The following is a 16,744-nucleotide window of genomic DNA, read 5'->3' on the forward strand; positions in this document are numbered from 1 at the left end:
ATGGAAGTTCGTGGGGATCGTAATACGGCAAATTATGGATGCGTTAAAATATCGAATGATACTTTTGATAAAGTGGATACTGTCAAATATCTAGGATCAATATTAACAGACGAGAACCAAATTCATGAAGAAATTAAACGTTGACTAAAAGCAGGGAATTTGAGTTATTATCCAGTTCAAAATCTCTTTTGTCGTCGCAAATTCTGTCGAGGTTCGGTATGGTTGCTAATCATAGTCATAGGGTTGCTAATCTACCCTTATTCTGAGGGTAGAACGTAGACTGAAAGTATTTGAGAACAAGATTCTGAGACGAGTATTCGGACCCAAGAGGAACGGGAATGGGGATGGCAGAAACTTGATAACGAGGAACTTCCTAATTTATACCGTTTATCAGTCTAGGAGGCTTAGGTTAGAAGGTCCTGCAGCCGGAATGAAAGAAAGTAGGAACATTTTCAGTTTTAACTGGAAGACCAAGCGGAAAACGACCATTAAGAAAGACATTAGCACAGATGGGAGGACAATATTAAGATGGATCTCGCAGAAATAGGAATACAAAGTAGAAACTGGATCCAATTCGCTAAGGACAGAAGTCAATTGAGTGCTTTTGTGAACCATTGAACCTTCGGATTCCACAGACCATAGAGTACTTTGTTATTGCTTGGAACCGAAAGTATGAGTTTTGGACTCTTGCACTTAGATTGAGAGCGGAAGTGACGAAATCACTTTACTAATCCATTGTCTTGCAAAGTGGAGAATTGGAAGGTGGATAGTTGTTGAGTTGATTTTAGTTTAACGTCCCTTTCAGCAGCGAGGCTATATGAGACCTGGACCTACTGATTAACGTGGAATCCGAACCACATGAGCTCCCGCCGGGAATCGAACCCGGGTAAGGTGGATAGTTGTATCATGTTGACTTGAATGAGGCCATCAAGCCGAGCTACGTACTTTTAAAGGGAATATACTTAACAAAGTGAAATGGGGAAGCTATATTGCGTATTGTCATTTTTCTGAGGTTATTACAAGAATGATGGTTGCCACATACATAGCAGGCCTAAATTGCTTACGATGATAAAAACTGTGAAAATATTTAATACAACTTTTCTTCAAGTATATGGATGAGAGTAGGCCGGACTTCTATCTTATTCGTCTTTGACTTCACCGGCGCCCCTTAACCTCGGTGCCCCATGCGGTTACATCTTTTCTATTACCCTTACGCCGGAACAGAGGATGGTTTGACAGAAAACCTGTTGAAAAGAATAATAAAGCGAAGCCATTCGAATACGATTAACATTTTCTAAAGCTTCGTGTCTATGGTGAAAACAGAAAGGAGAAACATTTTGTCAGTTCCATATAGAATAAAATAATATTCATAATAGAGCATCATGTTTTTCTCATTTGTTTTTCTTAACTTTCTTTTTCTCTCAATTCGCCTTTCTTAGTCTCTCCGACAGGTGGCTCCACGAGCGTTGATGGAGGAGCTTCCCATCCTTCAATAGGTGATCCAGCGACCATCAGACGATCAGTTGGTAGCGAACTTCGGTGCTAAAGAGGCCGAGTGACGCTAGCATCGCTAACGCAAAGAGCGAAAGCAGATCCTTTGGTAAAACGAAATGCTCACGAAACACGGTTTTATTAACATTTTACTAAGTTTGTACCCACGTCATTAAGAATATGTGAATCTTATTTTGAATTTAAGCTTCTTGTAAAGTCGAGAAAAAGAAATAAAGAAAATAATGTTTAAATGTATAAAGTAATGTGTAATTTGGATTATGTATTTACCGTGAAAACGAGTTTGTGAGTGAAGGGATACGTGCACACTGGACTCACTATCTAGAGAGCAACAGTTTTAAAAACTTCTCATGGCATTCAGACACGCTCTTGATATCAAGAGAAGAAGCACAAGTGACAGCTGTTTCCATGTATTCTGTACCTAGTACGTGAAAATTCTTTCTGAGTTCTGTGTTTTGACGGCGCGTGTGTTATCTTGTGCGACATTCATATTTTAATATTTAATGAAGTTGTCAAGTTACAGAAGAAAGTTTCTGGCCACCTATCACAGTGTGTTTGAATTGTATGATAATGTTATCTGTGTTTCTTCTTATATTTAGTGATTTTTAAGTTTATATTGGAAATGAGCGCCAACCGCATTATCTCCTTAGAAGAAGTGAGAACATTTTTTTCCGGTAAGTACATAAATAATTATTACTATTAGATACAATAATAATAATAATAATAATAATAATAATAATAATAATAATAATAATAATAATAATAATAAACTTTATTTTTACGTGCTGAGAACAGCTAAAATACATAAAAAATACAGCACTTTGTCTTATTCTACATTATTTCACAATGCATATATAGTACAAGTGATAAAATTATGATTACATCTATAACAAATTACACTGGTATACACATTTTGATCAAGGTCGTGCTTATGTTGGTTTCTCGTTGGTTTCTTAATGATTTGCACCCGCTGAACACGAATATGGCAGTTATTTTCCAGTAATGTCAAAATTTGTGATGATATAAGTATATCCGATTTTATTGAAACAGTACCATATTATACAATTGTATCTTATGAACTACAGCCATAATACTAACATTGTAGTCATGCTTCTGTTGATTTTTCATTTGTTTCTTACTGATTTGCATACGCTGAACACGAATATGGCAGTTATTTTCCCGTAATGTCAAAATTTGTGATGATATAAGTATATCAGAATTTATTGAAACAATAACATATTATAAAATTGTATCTTATAGAACAATGAATTACAAACACACATTTTGGACATCAACTTTCTGGCTAACAAAAATCTACATAACAAGACATAAATACCGAAATATATGAATATTACATTTCTTATTAAAAATATACAAAAGTATTTGAGATTAGAGAAAAATGTTCATCAAGCACTGGAATTCCGTAATCAAAAGTGAAGGTTAGTGGTTCTTTTTCTTTTGTGTTAAACGTTCACTTCGTCACGGACTAACCCCCAAATATAATCACCCATCATTGCACAGTCCCACCTTCCTTCGTATCTGCTTTCCATTACCTGAATGGCCTTATGGAAACGTTCCCCGTGTTCTTCTCTAACATCTCCTAAATTTTCCCTAAAGAAATTTAAATGTGAATGAAACATATGTAATTTTTAATACATTCTACATCACAATGCTCGATATTGATCAATGAGTGTCTTAACTTGGTGATCAAAAGCTTCACCTCGGTTATGCACAAGAAATACCGTCACCAACTTATGAAGAAATCCCAAGCATTTCTTTCCAACTCCGTCAATCTTTTTTGTTTAAGTGTAGCACTATTAAGCATGACACGAATTTGAGGCCCTGTGAAAATTTCAGCTAGAACATTTGTCTGTGATAAAACTGGAAACATTTGTTTGATACATTGTAGGGCAGGTGAATTGCGATCCAGAGCTTTCACAATTGTTTTGCCAATACCAGCTTAATATGTAATGTTGGCATGAGAATCCTCTCCCTGGGCACTAATGCTTCATTTATCACATTATGTGCTCCTGGAATAAGCTCCGTTCTTTCAGGCCACATGGTTTGATCATAATGTTGGTCAGTTGCCCGACTGTCCCACAGACATAGAAAGCAGGAATATTTAGTATAACCATTTTGAAACACAAGAAGAAAACCAATAATTTTGAAATCCCCACACACGTCGCATTGATGTTCCTCATATTTAATTTTCTCCAACATCAGTTTCACACTTGAATAACTTTCCTCCATGTGGATGGAATGTGCAACAGAGATTGAAGAGTACTGGTTTCCGTTGTGCATAATAATAGCCTTCACACTAGTACTCGAACTGTCCATGAACCGTCGCCATTCCTTTGGTTCATATTGAAAGCCAATTGCCCTGAAAAGACCACCGATATCTGTACAGTAGCACAATGAATCCTCAACAGCAAAATAAACGGAAAAACATTTATGTCTGCTTCTGTACTTAGATATTTTGCAGGAAGAAAGTAGGAAGTTCCACTCTTTGATCATTGATGCTAGCAATTCGGACTTATTTTTCGGTAATTGTAGATCTCCAATCAGATCAACTAGTTCTTTTTGGTTCAGTAAATGAGGTTTCCCACTATCTTCCAAAACGAGCGAACTATCTGAACTGTCGGAATGAGCTGCTTCTTCATTGAAAACAATTTGGGGCGGAGGTGAGGGAATAGGGAGTTCACTATGCGGAACAGGTGCTCGGGAAGATGTTATGTTTGGGTATTGTAGATGACGTCTGTTCTTGTCTTTCTTGTAGTGCGTCAAGTCGATCATGCAAAAATAACAATCATCATGATGGTTGGTAGGTTCTCTCCACATTCGCGGAATGGCAAACGGCATGCTTTTCCTATTCCCACGCAACCAGTTCCAACGTCGACCTGCAATTACCACAAGACACATGTGAAGTCCATGGCTTGTCAAGATCCCCAACCGCCATTCTGAAGTAAGCTTTATAGGCTGCATAAACTTTTGTTCCAGCCACAATCCTATGGTTCAACTGTTTCGGACCAACATAGTATCCACACACATAACAAAAGGAATCCGCACGGAACTTGCACTTCCGATGGGACGAGATGTTACTCAAATACATTAACTACACACAATGACACTAACACACTGATATTTAACTACACACGCGTACACTCAGATAGACTTACACGATAATATAAAATAACTGTGGAAAATGTGGAAGCAGCACTTTATGACCATTTCATTACTACCAGAATTGGCTAGAGCTTAATTATTGCTTAGATTCTATTTAATCAATTTACAATTCTGATATGAATCTTTAGAATCTATATTCTCTGTTTGCTACTCCGAACAGTTATGTGTAATAACAAATGTGGTACTACCTAGCGAGTATTGAGATAAATGCACGCAAATTGCTCTGCATAAACCAGCATAGGTAGAAAAATAAAACATGCTTATATCACTGAAAATATTGACACTATACAAAAATAAGTGCCAGATTCGTGTTCAGAGGGTCAAAATACATAAAAATTCATCAAGAAACAATAATAAGCAAGTTCACCTCTGGTGCTAGGGGTCTCGGGTTCAAACCCTGCTCCCGCCAAGTGAACTTTGTGGTGGACAAACACCGTGTGCGTGGGTTTTCTCGGGGTTCTCCCGTTTCCTCCCACTTTCTTCATTCCACCATTTCATTCATTACTCATCTTCACCGTCTCCTTTAGCCTAGCCGGCATAACCGTGGGACCTAAAACTCAAAATTTCATTTCATTTCAATAATAAGCAAAATTTTGTATACCAGTGTTATTAATAATAAAAACACTGACTGTGTAGTGTAGTCAATTATTAAAACAAAGAAGTGTCAAAAATTAAAAGTAAACAAATAAAAACTACTAAATTATATTTAAAATTCTAAAATAAAGTCATATTTTAAAATATGCATTCATTATAACTTTTTTTTAAAATCCTACAGATTAAAATATGTTTTCTATTATGCGGTTGCAATAAAGACGAATATTTGACTAAAGTCTGCCACACTTTACGTCTGGAGAAAAGTTTGAACCAAGGAAGTTGCTACAATTGTGCCATAGTTCATTTTTGCTCCCTGTCTTTTACTTTATTTTCTCTTGCGAATGGTACTAACAACTTGTAATTTGGCGTACTGCAGAACAGTTCTCATTCTTTATCTAGAAATAATAATATTTTTTTTTCTTTGTTAACAACGTCTTAGATCCATCGGATTAAATGATGAACAATTCGAAAGATTTGCTTCAGTAGAGTGTTGGCGGAGGAAGTAGACTTGAAGATTTTTTTTTTTTTGGGGGGGGAGAAAGTCGACCTCAGTTGTGTGTTTAGAGAGAATGCACAATCAGTTTTCTGGTAGAACTGTGGACACCCTGGGGAAACAGAATAACACATCATATGTTTTAAATTTGGAGCCTCCTGATTACTAAACTAAAACGATTATATTACTCCTTCACTCAGTCTCATATTCTACATTTCTTCGTTTAGGAACCGCTCGATTTTAACACAATGACATGTGTTGATTTGTGTATTACTTGTTAACTTAGTTCTACTAAGCATAGACCTATTCTAGTAGATTTCAGTGGCCTTTATTACATATTTTTCCTTGAATTTATCACCTTATAGCTATGAAAATAGCACGTTTTCCAACTTGTGCCTATTAAATACTTTTCAGTTACATTTTTTACTGTTGTTTGTTTGTTAACGTTGATCGTCTTGTTTCAGCACCGACGCTATATCTTAGGTGGACCTTCAGTTCAAATTGAAATCCATGGCCCACCTTAATGCGTCCACATGCCTTTTCTACCAGGTTACATTTGATTTAATGAGTTACGTCTCAAAATTTGCTGCTGCAATTTTAAATTTTTCTTCTCTTGTATCTTTATAATATCCATTCACTTATTCAGTTACAATGCATTCCTTTAAAGTCCTACTAATGTTTAGAACGTTCTTATGTGGCGTTAGCTAGAGTAGCATTATACTGTATATATTTACACTTTCATGTCATTTAATTGCATTAGTCTCTAAAGTGGCTATTAGCTTTGAAAGCAGTATCAGTGCTTTAGTTTCTGGAAATAAGCAAACGATAAGTTTTCATTTATATTCAATCCTTAGACGCCTATGAAGAGCGGAAAGGGAAAAACAGAATATAAGAAAAGATTCTTATTGGAATTCATTTCCCTTCACTCGCACAAGCAAAACAAAATCCCCATTCGTTTGATTTGTTCCTTCCATTTGGAAGAGAGAAACGTCTGTTTGGAAGGAATTCAACATGATTATTTGTGCTGTTCCGACTACTCCAATAATACAGTCAGATAATAAATATACAGTATTCACTGAAGTTGAAACCTCTCCAAGCGTTTCTAGAAAAAAGCCAGAAAAAGAGAAATTAGCAATGTTTGTCTTAGTTTAGAATTTGGCGCAATTAAACTATTTTTAGACTTACATTCTTCAAACTATAATGAGATTAAACTGTATATTGAAGTTGTGTAATAAGTAATACTTATATTCCCAATAAATTGTATATTGTAGTTGTGTAGTAAGTAATTCTTATATTCTTAATAAGCTTCAAATAGTTCATTAATCACAAAATGTTGTAACGCTTCAAACAATGCATTTGAATCAGGTCTCTGCAGGCAGAAATGCATTAGAATAAACAATATACCGGTACCCTCAATATCGAACGGAACTTAACATTACATAATGTATTTGATCTCTGAGTCTATATGAGGCATGAAATTCATTTTAAGGTGAACTTCTAGTCAACCATAGTCATTCCAAAGACAAAATTAACCCGATTTCCGGCATTAAAAGCGAAACCGCTAGGAAAAAAAAAAAAAAAAAACTTGTAGACACGAAGGAGTTTTAGAAACTTCTTGATTCAGTCTAGAAAGAGACGATCAGAAGACCTTTATTTGGATAGAGTAGGTCATTCCTGGTTTTATTTATTTATTCAAACTTCCGTTTCTCTATACATCATTAAAAAAAAAAAAAAAAAGAATTACACCCCCTCTAGATTCCTAGCATCAGATATATTAAGAAAAAAATTAAAGAACGTTGTAAAACGAATCAAGGAAGAAGAAAATCTGAATGTATATAGATAAAAACTGTCCTAGTAAAAAACTCTCCTCTTTGAACCCATTCTTTCATGGATTTCTTGGGGAAACGCTTGCAAGAAACGAGACTGAAAATTAAATCACAAAAGGAAGCGCGACTTCCAGCTGGGTTCCTGAGAGCTCTAAGAACTTCAGAGCTTGAAGAGAAAGAATCGAAACACATTGGTTGTGCTTCAAAAATATGTTTTTCTCTAGTTGATATCATTCAACAAATTGTAAACATGGTGGTAGGTGTTCGGGAAGTTACTTCTACAATATATAAAGATTCTCACTTTCATATTTTTAATACAAATAAACAGAAGCAAGTAGCCCTACATTGTTTATTTTCATTACTGTTTTACAATACCATCTTACATTAAAGGACACTAATCGTGTGCATATATGAGTTCATTTTCGCTTCTTCCTGCCCCCCTAAGCAGCCGTTTCACTGCACTTTCTAATTTCGTAGACAATAACTGTTCATATGATTTGCTTAAATTTTCAATACAAAAGATTATATACGACCTCTGCATCTATCAAGTTCCTTTTCTTAATTTTTATTATTGATTCTGTTATGTACTTTCTTTCTACTTAAAAGTGTTCTTATACCAAATTTTCCGACTAGACCCCATCAACCTGGAAATTGTTGCAATATTCACTTTACACTCTTCGATGTATCTTCAGAAATGATCATTTCCATTCCCGTCAGTCTGTTACCGACCCTATCAAAATTTGAGATCACCTTTCAAATATTTTTTTAATTAGTAAACTTTGCAGAAATTTATTTTTGCTTTTTTAATGAACTATTTCTCGATTAACTTTTAGCGAACTTAAAGAATGTTTTTATGCACTTACCTACCTTAAAAGCAACGCTCTCTTATGTTTACATACACTTTTCTCACTTTTTCTGGTAGATAATCTCTTGTTCATCATTCAAAGCTTTTTTAAAAAATTTTTTAGGCTCTTACGTACACTAATCAAATTATATCTCATCTTAATATTTCACCCTAGATTTCGAATGTATGTGCAAATTTACTGTGCTACAGTGGCATAGCCAGGGCTGCCCACAGGGGGGATGTATGGCGCAAGCTGCGCCATTGAGAAAAATTTTGGGGGGGATTTTACTCTACTTTCGAACTAGCAATTTTACTGTCGGAATAGCATTAAAACACGATTTTGAGAAGCTAATTTTCAAAAATTTTCCGGGGTGAACCCCCGTACCCCCTGCTTCAATACTCGATGAATGAAGTACCGCGCAAGTAGCCGTATGAAAGGAAAGGTTGGTTCGTTTTAAGAGAGAAGGGCCGCCCACAGGAGGAATGAATGGCGCAAGTTGTGCCATCGAGAAAAATATTGGGGGGAATAAAAAAATTGTGGAAGAATTTTACTTTAATGTCGAATAAGTAATTTTGTTGTCGTCAGAATAACATTGGAACACGATGCAATTTTTTCTTTAATCTCGAGAATGAATCCCCCTACCCCCTGCTTAGAAACTCGATGAATGAAGTACCGCGCAAGTTGCTATATGAAAGGATGGCGCCAAGTTCTGGTGAACAACAGTTACAAACACTCAAGGAATCACTTTCAAATTTAGATTTGAAACTTGCCTATGTTGTCTGTTGAAAATTATAAAGTAGTTTGACATAATTGTGAGCTAGTGGTAACCATACAGACAACAGCCAAGTTTCAAATCTAAATTTGAAGTGAGCCAGTGAGTGTTTGTAACTGTTGTCCACCAGAACTTGGCGCCTATTTTTGTGATTTCAATTCTTTTTAAGGCCACTCGTACTTGGGTCTTTTACAGGAATGTTTTTTGTTGGATATCACTTCTTTTTGTAGGCTAATTTCGAGGATAACATTTTCTTTTGGTATCAAACTCAATAACTTGCAACTTGCGTCTTACTTTTCATGTATCAATATATGTATCATGTATCAAGGGAATTATATCAATATTTTGTAAAGAAAAAAATAATACTACTAATTGTAAAAAAAGAATACCTGTGCCATACACAGTGTGTACAAGTTTTTATACCCTTCAATATCCTTATAGAACATATTTAGTATTGTACACTACCAAGACTACTAATAAAAGTAATGCCATTTTTATAATTACTACTGCCCCTACTACTACTACAAGCATTCTATAATACTACTACAGGAAATAAAAACAACAAAAATAACAATTACTAGTACTGCTACACGGGGCAATTGCTTTTAGAGGACTTGAGTTTTGAGGAGGGAAGAGATTATTAATTTTGGGGGGGAGTGCGCCATCAGCTTTGGGGGGATGGGCACCCCTGGGCATAGCTACAAGGGAGCGTAGAAAGCTCGATCTTCTATAGCTAAATTCTTACACTATACTCTTCATGCTTATTAAACTGGTAATAGGTGCAACGGAAGGTCTATTACAGAGTGGCTCAAAAGTAGGCATACACCCCTGCATTGATCAAGTATAGATAACATTCTAGCTTATGAATTTATTTGCTTCGACTGTTCCGGGCTTAAGTTATATGTAAAAAGACATTAAGAACAAAGAAACTAAGTCTACCTGTTTGATAACAATAAGAAATGATATAAAATATAGTGAGCTGATCAATACAGTGAGCTGTAAACCTACTTTTGGGCCACCGTATATATCGTCTGGTTTTACTTCATCCTTCAAACACTCCTAAACAGACGTTTAGCAGCAGAGAGAATACTGCATGGTATTCTACTCTATAAAACTTTCTTTTCTCTACAGTATAAGTAAAAATAACAATTTTGCGAAACTTTGAGCCACATATACCACATGTCCGTGAACCTGGCCTCACCCATACCTGTACTAATTTTAAAACATATTTCAGGAGTGAATGTCCAATTAGCGTTTATTAGCTATAATGATTTTTTTTTTTGCTGCTACACAAAGTTAGAGAAAAAGATTCTGAGTGGGGCTAGGGTTACTCTAGCCCCACCCACTCAACCAACTGAGTGTTAAATTAGTGCTGATGATACCGCATAGAAAGAAAATTATTGCTATTATCAAAAAGCCAAAAGATATATGAAAATCTTTAATGGCAGCATCATTAGAGAAAAAAAAATGGTCTCTCATTTCTAGGATTAGACAAATAGTACTAATTTTCTTTCTATACGGTATCGTCAGCACTAATATACATCTAATTTTTGACATAGTTTACAAAATTAATGCTGCATTATAACAAATGGGTGGGGCTACCTTCACATGAATCTGCCCTATCCACACCCACACCAATTTTAAAACACCAAAAATAATGCCCAAATAAGTACTGACAATATACAGAGTTCAAGCTAGGTCTACCCAGAACTTTTATTGATTCTTAACAATTTTTTTAACACTACAGGTCATCAGCACTAATTGGACACTATTATTTGACATGTTTTCAAATTAGTGAGGGTGTATGTGGGGCTAAGTTCACGGATGTGCCACATATATCTATTCTGCTGAAATTCTCAGGTCACGCTTTTAGAAAGAATCGTATTTCTTCAATGACACTGACATTTAGGTTTAGCGTATGTATGAGTTATTCTAAGAGGATCAAAATCAGCATTAGCCTTGCACTTCAAAAAAACATCTTTTCTTGCAAAAAGTTAAGGTTCCTACGAAATGTAACTTGAAATATCTTCTTAGCTTCTAATTTACTATCCATTTCATAAAGATAGGCCCCTGACTTCGCGGTGCTGCCGTGACGTCCAGTCAAAACTTATATTTCATTGTTGTACCTCGTTGGAATTGCTGGAATGTTTTCTTTTCAATACTTAAGATATAAAAATTTTCTTTGTACTATGTAGTGAGAAAAAAATAGAAATTGATGAAAAAGTGCGTATTTTTTCGTACTTTTTTGGTAGATCAATGTTTATAGAGCTATATCTCAGAAAAGAGATCACGTGAAATAATTTCCTGTGTACAATATGTAGATGCATCAATTAACTGTAAGTTGTGAAAAGTTCAATTTTCATCACTTGATATTTTTTGTGAAATTAAAACAAATGTACGACGCTCTGATCTCCTTTACCATGGTAGGTAGAGAAACGTACAAAACACTGTTCGAAAATTTGGAAGTCTAGTGTTCCAAATATTTGAAACTATTAACAAAAAGGGTTCAGTTGGTAGAGTATTTATTTTAAAAAAAAATGTTTACTTCAACATATTCTCTGCGTTAAGCGGTGAGCCATGTTGCAGCCCAATCTTTAAATTCCCCGCGCTTATATGAAGAAACAACATACAGTAAATGGAAGTGCGGCAACGCTGTCGTGCACTGTTGTCGCGTTCAGGAAGCTTGTTGCGCGAAGCCTACTTCATAAGAATGTAAGAGGGAAAAGTATTTATTATAACCTTTCACAACATCATAAAAATATTAATGCATGTACACTCATGTCCAAAATTATTGTCGCATGTCTATAAATATGTTATTGTAGGAATATAATTTGATAACGAATTCGCCTGGTATTTCTTATAATGTTAGTATGTGTATAATCGGCAAAGACATGTATGTGGCAAATTTCATGTCAAAAGAGCAGTAAATAAGAACAATAAAACGAAACTAAAATTTTCTTATCCATTTAGCAACATCTTGTTTTACTCATGCTAATTTTCGTATTCTTTTCCTATGAATTTTACCACAAATATACATTTCCCGACTCTACATATAGTATCAGTATTAAAAGTACCCTGCAAAATCATTATCAAAGTATATTCTTACAAGAAGACAGTTATAGATATGCGACAATAATTTTGGGCATGAGTGTACACATTTCAATGTAATGGAAATAAAATGTTGAAGTAGCACATCCAAAAACTCATCTCTTAATCTATTTACTTCATTCACTTTCGTAATGGGTTTGTTGACTCATCGCTGCTCCTGCTATCTTCCTGAACACTTATTAACAATGGCTCCATTTCTACCTCAAGATCTGTCAGTATACACACTTTCCAGCTTACGAACATGTTAAAGGTTAAAAAGAAATGCAGCCTTGGCAATCGCGTGTTCACCCAAGTTCTGCGATCAATTCCCCTGCCGAATGTACAGTAACACAGAATGGGTCCTTTGTTTTTTTTCAACGAAAGTAAACAATGCAATGAGTAGGTGACGAGGGCTGTATTTGCGTCCAATCACGTCGCACTGATTAAGTCTTCAACACTTCCCTTCGGTTCGTAGGCGTCAAAAACTTACACACGCACTTATATCATATGGGTTCATTGCAATGAGACGGACGAATGGTCATTTATATTTTCGTGAGTATAGGCTATATTGTGCTTTTTGATTGAAAAAAAAAGGGATATTCCTTCACGAGCGGCGGTATTATAAAAAGAAGAGGCAAAATGTTTAGCGATAATGAAATTGCAGAACTGATGAATGACTCCGACTCAGACGGTTATGAGTTAGTAATTAATAGTAAGGACATTGATTATTCTGTGCTCAGTGGCGTATCCGGGAGTGAACAAGATAGTAACTCTGTTTCAAGTAAACCTGAGGCTGCGCCGGAAAAAAAAAAACGCGTCATTCCTATTCAAAGGCAGATTCTAATGTAGCTTGGAGCTCTTAGATCTGAAAACAGATTTTCTGTGAATTGTAAACTCAATATTACATATCAACTAAGGTTGTATCATATAATAAACTTTGTGCGTGTTTTTGTTTCTGTGTATTTTGTACTGCGTGCAATAAACTGACAAAAAGCAACAAATTTTCGAGGACCATCACATGCAAATCCAAACAAGATAAGAGTTCGTTTTTCTAATTTTGAACACTTGGTACATTTACTGTATATCCTGTTAATTTCTAAGAAATTGGTTTAAAATCTCTGGAGACATTACATTTTAAACATATCTCTAAAAAGTGCCGTTAAGTGTGCGTGACAAGTTTAAATACCCGTCTGGCTGAGAGTGTATACGCGCCAGGAAAATATGGCAACGTAGCACTCCGTATAAACTGCGATAGCGAAGGGCGCAAAGCAGAGAAAATCATAATGTCATATTTGTGATTGTTTATCTTTTAAAACAAGTCAAAACAGTTTGGTTGAAAAAGCTACTTTAAGATCTTTCTAAAAGTTTTTTTCAGATTGTTAATACACCGCAGCAATTCAGAGATAATGATGTCTCACTTTTTACTGAATAACAAGAAAATTACTACGTGTTGAGTAATGAAATTTTCAGAACGTACAGGTATAGACGCGCCTACGTATCGTGCACAGGAAATTATTTCATGTTATCTCCTTTCCGAGATATAGTCCTATAAACATTGATTTACCAAAAAAGTACGAAAAAATACGCACTTTTTGATTAATTTTTTTTTTCTCACTATACAGTACAAAGAAAATTTTTATGTCTTAAGTATTGAAAAGACAACATTCCAACAATTCCAATGAGGTACGAGAATGCAGTATAAGTTTTGACTGGACGTCACGGCAGCACCGCGAAGTCAGGGGCCTATCTTTATGAAATGGATAGTCGTTTGCAATGTTATTTTTAAATTACGTTAAGTTGATAGTTTATTATTCATAATTGTCTGCTGTCCTACTAAAATTTTCTGTTTTTCCTTCACTTTTTTGTTTTAGTTTAGATACAAACAAAAGGAAACAAAATTTTGGCCTTAAATATTACATATTTCTGAAAATACGTTACATGTAGTAATAACCATCATGTGCTTTCATAATTATTTGGCATCAAAACATACACTTAAGTTTTACCTGCGTCTAAGAGAGGGAATCATGCTATTTTTGTCTGTAACTTAATATTGGTAGGAAGAATGGGTCGTGTATAGTATGCAATGCGTGTACAATTATGTTTGTTTGTATTTCTTTACTTTTTGTTAACCGGTTTCCATGACATTGCAGGATCGTGACTGCGAACAGAAACGCAAATGCTATTTGATACTAACTCTAAAGGGAAAGAGAAAGATATATATAAGAATGACCACATCTCACTATTCACACACGTAAAGATAAATATATATATATATATATATATATATATATATATATATATATATATATATATATATATATATATATATATATATATATATATATATATAAGAATGAAGTTACAAAAACATTTGTAAGTACCAGGGTCAGTTCTACCATATTTGCAGCACAAAAAATAAGTACACAAAATTCGAATACATAAAAAAGCATGATATGCAAAATAATAATTTCTGTTGAAATCTGACTGGTTGTTGATGTTAGTTAAACTTTTAATTTGATCTCTCTATATACATATTACATTCATGAATCATGTTTACATTGTGTTAGCTACTTTATGGTTGCATGTACAGTGTTAGTATAAAACTCGACGCAACCCGACAAAGCAGGTCAGTGTAATCTTGAATAAATGGATTTCTAATTCCATTGTTGACGTATTTTAAATTTATTTTATTTATTTATGACAGAAAGGTAAATGTGAGTACTGCTTCAGTCATCGCAAAGCAGCAGATAAATTGTATTATTATTATTATTATTATTATTATTATTATTATTATTAAAAATAAATTTTAGAAAAAAATCTTAAATTCCCTTGATCTTACGAATGTATTAATTCTTATCCTAGAGTCAAGAAGTCTGGGAATCACTGCTGAGAATAGATATCCCCTGATTCGATCCCCTACCAAGTAAGTTTGTGGTGGATAGTATCGTGTTCGTTGATTTTCTCACGGTACTCTCTTTTCTCTCACATTTTCACTCCACCGAATCTTTCATCATCATTTACTTCCATTAATCATCCGTCTCCCTTAGCCTAAAGGCCATGATGGTGGAACGTTAAACTGATAAATTTCATTTCAATTTTCTGAGAATACATACAGTATATTAGAAACGATTGCCACTTGGATGCCAAATGCCCTAACTCCATAATTGAAATTTTCCAGGAGTGAAATTTGAACAATTCACATTTTTGTTGTTGTCAACCAAAACCATATGTATGTAGTATGGTTTTATAAATTACAGTTTACTGAAATTTCTTTTACAAAGTACCATCTGTAGAGGTGAACGAAAGCATTAGTCCATTTAGTTTTATTTTTAGACATTAAGCCACTTGGCACCCAAGCGGTCCAATTATCGATAGAATATTTTACACGTTGGAGTGTAACTTGATTTTAGAAGTACATAATTGAGTTAAGATGAAGAATATACATTTTTCATTTTTTTTTTTTTACTATTTACATCCGACATCAAATTCAGTAAATGTCTATGAATATTATATTATCACCTCTTTTTATGTAAGAAAACTAAAATATTTTAACGTTTTACTGAGATCACCCAGTGGTAATACTCTTTAATAAGTTAAAAAATATAAAAAAGTAAAATTAGAAAAGTTCACCGCTGCATGATGGTTTGCCAGGTGTATTTGACTTTCGAAAACTACCATCTAATGGCACGGATTTTGTTGAGCAAAAGGAAAGCAAACTGTTTCATAGCTCGGCAGGACTGCGTGTGTAATTACCTGTCACTCTTATCTGTGTATTAATCCACGCGGCGAGAATCTTGCAGCACTGCAGGAGATCCTTCTTATCAAGTTGGCTGCAAACAATACTCAGCATGGGAGCTATTACGTGACCAGCGAACGAGTGCGAGCGGCGGGTTTTGGAACTAAAATGCAAGTAGCAGTGTTTGTAACCGGATTACTTGTAATCAATCTATCACAGTTCTTTTTGTCCTGTTCGTAATAAGCCACTTCACGCATATGCTCAAGTCAGGGGAAAATCCAAGGGGGGGGGGGGCGATTGAGACGATTTCCCCCCAGAATAGGATATTTTTTATTTTAAAAATAAAACCTAAGAACTTTCACCTTTGTATTATAAATGTAAAATAAAACCTAAAATAGGTAGGCCTTACTTTTTTTTTTTTTGTTTTACGTTGCAGAAGTCAAATAATAAATTGCAAAAAATTACTCACTTTGGTGTTCTTGCTCAAAAAAATGTCCAGCTTCGAAATCGCAGGAGGCCATTTCTGTTCTAGAAATTGCAGAAAATAGCTACCGGTACTTCTTCTTTTCTAAAGTTGTTTCATTTATTTATTTTTACTTTTTTTTTTTTTTTTTTTTTTTTGCAATACACTCTTACCTTGATTTGACTTTGTACGACCACCCCCAAACATTCAGCCTGTATCCGCCCTTGGCTCAAGTT

At 34.7% G+C, this 16,744-nt stretch overlaps 1 protein-coding gene across 1 annotated transcript in view; it reads left to right on the forward strand.

The window, feature by feature from the left end:
* The first annotated feature begins 1,495 nt into the window (after positions 1 to 1,495).
* Positions 1,496 to 16,744, forward strand: part of LOC145672102 (ly6/PLAUR domain-containing protein 6B-like) — a 53,428-nt gene continuing 38,179 nt past the window's right edge. Inside the window, exon 1 of the mRNA XM_081741370.1 lies at positions 1,496 to 2,183. The gene's annotated coding sequence lies outside the window, so the exon portion shown is untranslated. The remainder of the gene's footprint in view (positions 2,184 to 16,744) is intronic.

Source organism: Thermobia domestica, chromosome 15 (assembly GCF_964235325.1).
Source record: "Thermobia domestica chromosome 15, izTheDome1.hap1.1, whole genome shotgun sequence".
NCBI classification, from domain to species: Eukaryota; Metazoa; Arthropoda; class Insecta; order Zygentoma; family Lepismatidae; genus Thermobia; species Thermobia domestica.